We start from the raw sequence: 8550 nt of genomic DNA, 5'->3' as shown, positions 1-8550 counted from the left end.
ACTCTATCCCCCTACCAGGACTACATCTGGCATGTTCATTAAAATGCACTCATACATTTACATGCACACTAAGGTTTCGCTATTAAAGGGATTATGGTAGTAGGCAGAATATGGCATTAGTCACGTAAACACCTTACTCTGCTTATCTTAATCGGCGTACGGTCATAATCGAAGTAAGCATACGGCGATTACAACACCTGGATTTCTAAGCTATCGTTCAAATTATTAAACGGAGTGTATTTGAGCTGCACGTGTGGTAGCATCAGCAGCTCCAGCTTCCTTCTTTTGAACAAGGAAGTGAGTTCGGAAAAACTGAAAGTACGCATCTTAGAAATAGTTCACACACAAACTTTATATGTCCGAACTGGAGTTAACCATTGAGTGTCTGGCTTGCATGGAGAAAGGCATGATTTCATGTCACAACAAATTAAAACCAAAACAAACCAATTTTTTTGCATTTCCTGAAATCATAACCTCAAAGCATTTGTCATGGCACAAGGTCCCAGAGTTTTGCCTGGTCAAGTCATGCGGTCAGGAAGAACTCCTAGCTGGCCCTACAATGGCCCATGTACATGTTGGGATCAGACAGACAGTGACTAAAGGCCAGAGATTCAGTGCCAGACTTGTACAAAAGCTAAAGAACATACGCACATCCAGGTACCTTTTCGCAGGTGACGGAGTTATACTGTAGGTGAACTCATGAACAATGAAAAGGAAAACTCCGCACTCCGCTCTTCGTGCTCCCAGGTGATTTTATTGACACAGCGTTTCAACCCTAACATCCAGCCAAACGTCCCCAATTGGCCCACAAGGCCAAAACCAGGGGAGATTGAATAGGCAATAAAACTCAGTTTGTCCAACTGGATTGCCATTGATAATGTCCATGGTCTATTCGGATCAATTACGGACTGGCAGATGTCGAGAATCGCGCTCGACCCGACGGGCTTAAAGAAAACAAAATCACATTTTGGTCAACAAACATAACGTCATTCAGACAGATGAAGAGTCGGAGGTCACATGGGATTTCCCTTTAAGTGTAGAGAGAGGGACGAGTCGGGACCCAGAGACAGTCACATTCCCGAAGGAGAAACAACAACCAAGAGGAGACAGGTCAGAGAGAAAAAAAGAGTTGGCGCCCAGTTTCCGATAAAATTCAATCAAGAGAAAAAGACAACTTAGAAAAAGGAACTAAGAAGACAGGATACTGTGAAAGACTTTGAGACTTTGGCATTGGACACCGCCTGGAGATGAAGAGTATAGTGAAGGATGGTAAATTTTGAAAAAACATACGCCTGTAATGGACTGAAAGTGTAAGAACAACAGAAGACCGACAAGAGGAAGAGGAATACTTCCGCATTGACAGTCCGTATAACAAAGCAGACCATCCATTGAATGAGGAGATAAAGGTAGAGAAGATGGAGTTACCTTAAACAGACCAACCTACTGACACACCGGCCAACTGACGGATCAACCAACTCACCAAGCAACCGACTGAACCAACCAACCAATCCAGAGTATCGTGTGTCCCAGGTTATGCGTCTCCTCGACAAGGACCTGTGGCTGCAGGACGTGACTCTGGTGTACCTGACCGTCTTAACCACCCTGGTGGTGATCCTGGTAGCCTCCTACCAGGTAGATCCTGCTACCAGCCCCTCCTGGGGAGGATCCATCCCCACTTCCACCCCCCTGCTGCTGCCCTACCACATGCCCCTTGACCCCTGTGGACACCTCCACCTGCCCAGGAACATCTCCTACACCTCCAGGAACTGTACCTGGAGGTGGGGGGCCGCGAGATGAAACACGGCCTGGTTCTGGGGATGTCCGACCGCGGGGAAGTCACCAACGCTGACGTAGTGGTCCTGTAGGATGATGGCCACCAGTCTTACTTTGGGGTAAGGAAGGGCACTCGTCCTACTTTGGGGTAAGGAAGGGCACTCGTCCTACTTTGGGGTAAGGAAGGGCACTCGTCCTACTTTGGGGTAAGGAAGGGCACTCGTCCTACTTTGGGGTAAGGAAGGGCACTCGTCCTACTTTGGGGTAAGGAAGGGCACTCGTCCTACTTTGGGGTAAGGAAGGGCACTCGTCCTACTTTGGGGTAAGGAAGGGCACTCGTCCTACTTTGGGGTAAGGAAGGGCACTCGTCCTACTTTGGGGTAAGGAAGGGCACTCGTCCTACTTTGGGGTAAGGAAGGGCACTCGTCCTACTTTGGGGTAAGGAAGGGCACTCGTCCTACTTTGGGGTAAGGAAGGGCACTCGTCCTACTTTGGGGTAAGGAAGGGCACTCGTCCTACTTTGGGGTAAGGAAGGGCACTCGTCCTACTTTGGGGTAAGGAAGGGCACTGGTCCTACTTTGGGGTAAGGAAGGGCACTGGTCCTACTTTGGGGTAAGGAAGGGCACTGGTCCTACTTTGGGGTAAGGAAGGGCACTGGTCCTACTTTGGGGTAAGGAAGGGCACTGGTCCTACTTTGGGGTAAGGAAGGGCACTGGTCCTACTTTGGGGTAAGGAAGGGCACTGGTCCCACTTTGGGGTAAGGAAGGGCACTCGTCCCTCTTTGGGGTAAGGAAGGGCACTCGTCCCTCTTTGGGGTAAGGAAGGGGACTCGTCCTACTTTGGGGTAAGGAAGGGCACTCGTCCTACTTTGGGGTAAGGAAGGGCACTCGTCCTACTTTGGGGTAAGGAAGGGGACTCGTCCTACTTTGGGGTAAGGAAGGGGACTCGTCCTACTTTGTATCCCAAACCCTATTTCCTGTGGTACACTACTTTTCACCAGGTTTCTGGTAGTTAGAGAGTATGATGCTGACTAAGGTTACGGGTATGATTTCTGCATAAGGTCAATCGTGTTCTGAGTTCAGCTCTGCCCCGAGGGCAGAACAAACGTGACTGGTTGGATGAAAGAAAGCACAGCTCTAACCTTAACCAAATTGGGATAACTTGCCTAAACTTAACCCATCCCATTTGTTTCTGCCCACGAGGCAAAGCTGCCCCCAGAATAAGCTTGAACAAGGAAAAAGCAGTTCTGCCATATTGTAGCTGGTACCCGCTGTATTGCTTTACTGTATGTAAGAGGTGGTTCTTTCTGATGGTAGAGAGTCAGGCAGGATGTGCCTTCGTCGTGATCATCCTAAAGTGGGGAATTTTTCACAAGATTAGATAGATGCATATGGACAAAAAAACATGTTGAATGTTGAAACATGAAGATACCAAGTGGGAAAACAAATGACCTGAAATACTGTATACTTAATAAACTATTACAAACATATGATCATCCAAATGTTAGCTATACATCTTGTAACTTATCAGATATGAACATGGAGAAAATCGGATTTTCTCAAAATAAACATTTCACATCAGTTACATTTTGCAATGCTCTCAAAAGAACGTCTCTCACTTTCCATGTGAGGACAGGAGTCTCATTATAGGAATGATCCCAGCCTACTGTCTGTCTATGTGGGGTCCTCTTTTCCCAGCCCTCCTGTCTGTCTGAGAAGCCGGCTTATATGTGCTTGATGAGTTCCATAGCAATAGCCTGACAAAACACTCGCCCACCCAACACTTCTCCCAGCCTCCATCTCCCTCCATCTCTTTTCCCATCCCTCCCTTCATCCCTCTACAGCTCGGTCAGGCTGACATGGCTCTCTTTCTCAACTCCAGACCACCTCACCACCTCAATCATTCTCCGCACCCTCCCTCTCCCCTCCCTCCCTCCCTCCCTCCCTCCCTCCCTCCCTCCCTCCCTCCCTCCCTCCCTCCCTCCCTCCCTCCCTCCCTCTCCTTTCTCAGCTCCTTTCCTCTCCCTCTCCATCTCTCTCCTTACTCCTCTCTCCCTCCAAACCACCTCCATCACTCTTTCCACCCCTCCCCCTCTCTTGGTTGGGAGCAGAAAGGTCACAACGGTGTGCCAGCCCAACCCCCCTCTTCTCTCTCTCTATCTCGCTCCATATTTATCTCAGTGAGCAGATCTGGTGGTTTATTCTAAACCATCGCAGGGCAGCACACATACATTATACATCCCTTTTCACTCCTCCTGCCTCTGCCTGGACCCGTCCCGGGCCTGCCTGGACCCGTACCGGGCCTGCCTGGACCCGTCCCGGGCCTGCCTGTCTGCCTGCCTCTCTGATGAGGAGGCGCTGCTTAGCTGCTCCTTCTATCCAAACGAATGTTGAATGGCCCCTTTGATCCCTGTACCAGGGAGGAGGTCCAACAGGGACGGATGAGGGGAGAGAGTGAGGGATGAGAGAGAGAGAACTCCGAACATCTGTTAAAAGCCTGGGACCACTGTGGTCACAACAGCACAATGAAACCGCTCCAAAATGGAGACTGAGGTGCACAGAGCCTAACTGACTCTGACACATGGAGCGTCCCTGGTTAATTTGGGCTTTTTACAAAATGTGTAGCTTTTTTGGAGTGTTTACTCATCTGCCCATCCCAGAGCAATCATACAAGAAAATAAAACTGGTCTTGGGTGGAGGGTTCTATTTCGGGGCGTGTTACATGCGGACAACGTGATTGGAGGAGACAGACTCAGCTGTTACGATTGGCTTCTGGGATATGTATCTTGCCTGCTCACCTGAACGTAGGGTTAGGCATCCACAGAATGATGTCACATATGTTTTGTAAATACTTACTTGGCTATGAGATGTTTCCACTGTGTACATTTTTCTCTGGGATTCTTGAATTGCAATTGTCCAGCATGTGTGCTGCTGTCCATAGTGCTGAAACATACAAAATGGACCTTGTATCTGACCATCATCTTGTGCGTGTGTTTGTTAGTTAGTGTGTGTGTGTGTGTGTGTGTGTGGGTTCATGCATGTGTGTGTGTGCGCGCGCATGTGTGTGTATGCATCTCTCTCACTCTCTGTGTTACTCCAGGATGCGTGGACTGACAGTCAGGGTCATGTGAGTCTGGACAGCCAGCAGGACTACCAGCTGATGGCAGCCACTCAGACACCTGAGGGATTCTCCCTGCTGTTCAAGAGGTCCTTCAGCACCTGCGACCCACAAGACTACATCATAGAGGTGAAAGAGAGAGAGAAAAAGAGACAGATCAGTGGCAGGTGGTAAGAGCATTTTCTTTAGCACCTGTGACCCCAGAGAGCTAACACAGAGATAACATATTATTATACTGTTCTGTACTGGGAGGGTGGGAGGGAGGAAGAGGAGGGAGAAAGAAAAGGGTTGAGAGAAAAAGAAAGAGAGAAGGGGGAGAAAAAGAGAGGAGATGAAGAGAGAGAGAAAAGTTGTAGGTAAAGAGAGGCATAATATAGAGAAAGATCTTTGTGCTGCTTGTTATTGGCAGGAGGGCACTGTCCACCTGATCTACGGAGTGTTGAATCGGCCAATCCGCTTGCTCCAGCAGCTCAAACTGTCCCATATCGAGACGGGGGTGCAGAGAGCCCGCCTGCTCTGCTCCGACATCCCGTCCCCCTCCCTGCCCCAGGACATACAGACCCTGGAGGTTCGGAACACCGACGTCAACATCTCCACCCAGGAGACCACCTACTGGTGTCACATCTTCCAGCTTCCCCTCAACAGGCCAAAGAACCACATCGCGATGGTTGGTAAACCGCTAAGTAATAGTAATTCCACAGAATTCGAATTACTTATAAATTATGTTTCTATGGCTGGAACATCGAATCCTAAATCCAACTGTATTTTTATGTATTTTATTTCACCTTTATTTAACCAGGTAGGCTAGTTGAGAACAAGTTCTCATTTGCAACTGCGATCTGGCCAAGATAAAGCAAAGCAGTTCGACACATACAACACAGAGTTACACATGGAATAAACAAACATACAATCAATAATACAGTAGAAAATTCTATATACAGCATGTCCAAATGAGGTAGGATAAGAGAGGTAAGGCAATAAATAGGCCATGGTGGCGAAGTAATTACAATATAGCAATTAAACACTGGAATGGTAGAATGTGCAGAAGATGAATGTGCAAGTAGAGATACTGGGGTGCAAAGGAGCAAGATAAATAAATAGAGTATGGGGATGAGGTAGATTGGATGGGCTTTTTACAGATGAGCTATGTACAGGTGCAGTGATCTGTGAGCTGCTCTGACAGTTGGTGCTTAAAGCTAGTGAGGGAGATATGAGTCTCCAGCTTCAGAGATTTTTGCAGTTTGTTCCAGTCATTGGCAGCAGAGAACTGGAAGGAGAGGCGGCCGAAGGAATATTGGCTTTGGGGGTGACCAGTGAGATATATCTGCTGGAGCGCGTGCTACGGGTGGGTGCTGCTATGGTAACCATTGAGCTGAGATAAGGCGGGGCTTTACCTAGCAGAGACTTGTAGATGACCTGGAGCTAGTGGGTTTGGCGACGAGTATGAAGCGAGGGCCAGCCAACGAGAGCGTACAGGTCGCAGTGGTGGGTGGTATATGGGGCTTTGGTGACAAAACAGATGGCACTGTGGTAGACTGCATCCAATTTGTTGAGTAGAGAGTTGGAGGCTATTTTGTAAATGACATCGCCGAAGTCGAGGATCGGTAGGATAGTCAGTTTTACGAGGGTATGTTTGGCAGGATGAGTGAAGGATGCTTTGTTGCGGAATAGGAAGCCAATTCTAGATTTAATTTTGGATTGGAGATGTTTAATGTGAGTCTGGAAGAAGAGTTTACAGACTAACCAGACACCTAGGTATTTGTAGCTGTCCACATATTCTAAGTCAGAACCGTCCAGAGTAGTAATGCTGGACGGGCGGGCAGCGATCGGTTGAAGAGCATGCATTTAGTTTTACTTGCATTTCAGAGCAGTTGGAGGCCACGGAAGGAGAGTTGTATAGCATTGAAGCTCATCTGGAGGTTAGTTATCACAGTGTCCAAAGAAGGGCCAGAGGTATACAGAATGGTGTCGTCTGCGTAGAGGTGGATCAAAGAATCACCAGCAGCAAGAGCGACATCATTGATGTATACAGAGAAGAGAGTCGGCCCGAGAATTGAACCCTGTGGCACCCCCATAGAGACTGCCAGAGGTCCGGACAACAGGCCCTCCGATTTGACGTACTGAACTCTATCAGAGAAGTAGTTGGTGAACCAGGCGAGGCAATCATTTGAGAAACCAAGGCTGTTGAGTTTGCCAATAAGAATGTTAGATTGACAGAGTCGAAAGCCTTGGCCAGGTTGATGAATACGGCTGCACAGTAATGTTTCTTATCGATGGCGGTTATGATATCGTTTAGGACCTTGAGCGTGGCTGAGGTGCACACATGACCAGCTCTGAAACCAGATTGCATAGCGGAGAAGGTACGGTGGGATTCGAAATGGTCGGTAATCTGTTAACTTGACTTTCGAAGACCTTAGAAAGGCAGGGTAGAATAGATATAGGTATGTAGCAGTTTGGGTCTAGAGTGTCTCCCCCTTTGAAGAGGGGGATGACCGCGGCAGATTTCCAATCTTTGGAAATCTCAGACGATACAAAAGGGAGGTTGAACAGGCTAGTAATATGGGTTGCAACAATTTCGGCAGATCATTTTTAGAAAGAGAGGGTCCAGATTGTCTAGCCTGGCTGATTTGTAGGGGTCCAGATTTGGCAGCTCTTTCAGAACATCAGCTATCTGGATTTGGGTGAAGGAGAAGTGGGGGAGGTTTGGGGGAGTTGCTGTGGGGAGCGCAAGGCCGGGGTAGGGATAGCCAGGTGGAAAGCATGGCCAGCCGTAGATAAATGCTTATTGAAATTCTCAATTATAGTGAATTTATCGGTGGTTACAGGTAACAGTGCTCTAGCCCCTAGGCATTCGAATAGATCCAAGAAAATTGGATGAGTGGATAAGTGTAATCAATATGACAATACCCCTCCCCAACCTTATTGCGTAGCCCCACCCAATCTTTTGGATAGGTGCCAGGAGTTGATTTGGAATTGGGCTAAGGAATGAGTGAAGTCAACACGATGGAATCCATACCAGAGTATTTTCCCCCTCCTCCTCTTCCTCCCCCTCTTCCTCCCCCTGTCTTCCTTCCATTACAAGTCAGTGGTAACCCCAGGTAACAAGGCCATAGTGCACCACATGGAGTGTATCACCCTGAGATGGATACGGTCCCCCAGTACAGCAGATCTTGTGACTCCAAGATGAAGCCAGCCAGCCAGCCAGCCTCAACTACTGTCGCCTCATCCTGGCTGCCTGGGCCGTGGGAGCTGAGGTAACCAAACACTCCAGGGACGGCACCAGTCACACACAAACCAGCACACCGTACCTGGGTTCAAATAGTATTTATTTTCTTTCAAGTACTTTAGCTGTGCTTGATTGAGCCTGTCCGGTGCAATAGAGCCAATAGAATACTCCCAAAAGTGCTATTCCCACCCATCAGACACTCCAAGTAGGTTCAATCAAATGCTCAAAGTATTAGAAGAAAAAATTAACTATTTGAACTCAGGTCTAACACAAATGAATACATATCAATACCACCTGGAAAATATTAATTGAAGATCATACAATTTCCACTTCACAATAGGTGGTCTTAATGTTAATTATATAGGCAGATACAGGGAAATTTAGTGGTGTCCCAAGTGACTCAGCTTGCAACACCAGGGTTGTGGGTTCGATTC

At 48.0% G+C, this 8550-nt stretch overlaps 1 pseudogene; it reads left to right on the top strand.

The window, feature by feature from the left end:
* Positions 1-474: 474 nt before the first annotated feature.
* LOC129818848 (dopamine beta-hydroxylase-like) lies at positions 475-8065 on the top strand (annotated as a pseudogene).
* The last annotated feature ends 485 nt before the right edge of the window (positions 8066-8550 follow it).

Source organism: Salvelinus fontinalis, chromosome 21, assembly GCF_029448725.1.
Source record: "Salvelinus fontinalis isolate EN_2023a chromosome 21, ASM2944872v1, whole genome shotgun sequence".
Classification (NCBI taxonomy): domain Eukaryota; kingdom Metazoa; phylum Chordata; class Actinopteri; order Salmoniformes; family Salmonidae; genus Salvelinus; species Salvelinus fontinalis.
This window is presented reverse-complemented; position numbering and strand designations above follow the sequence as displayed.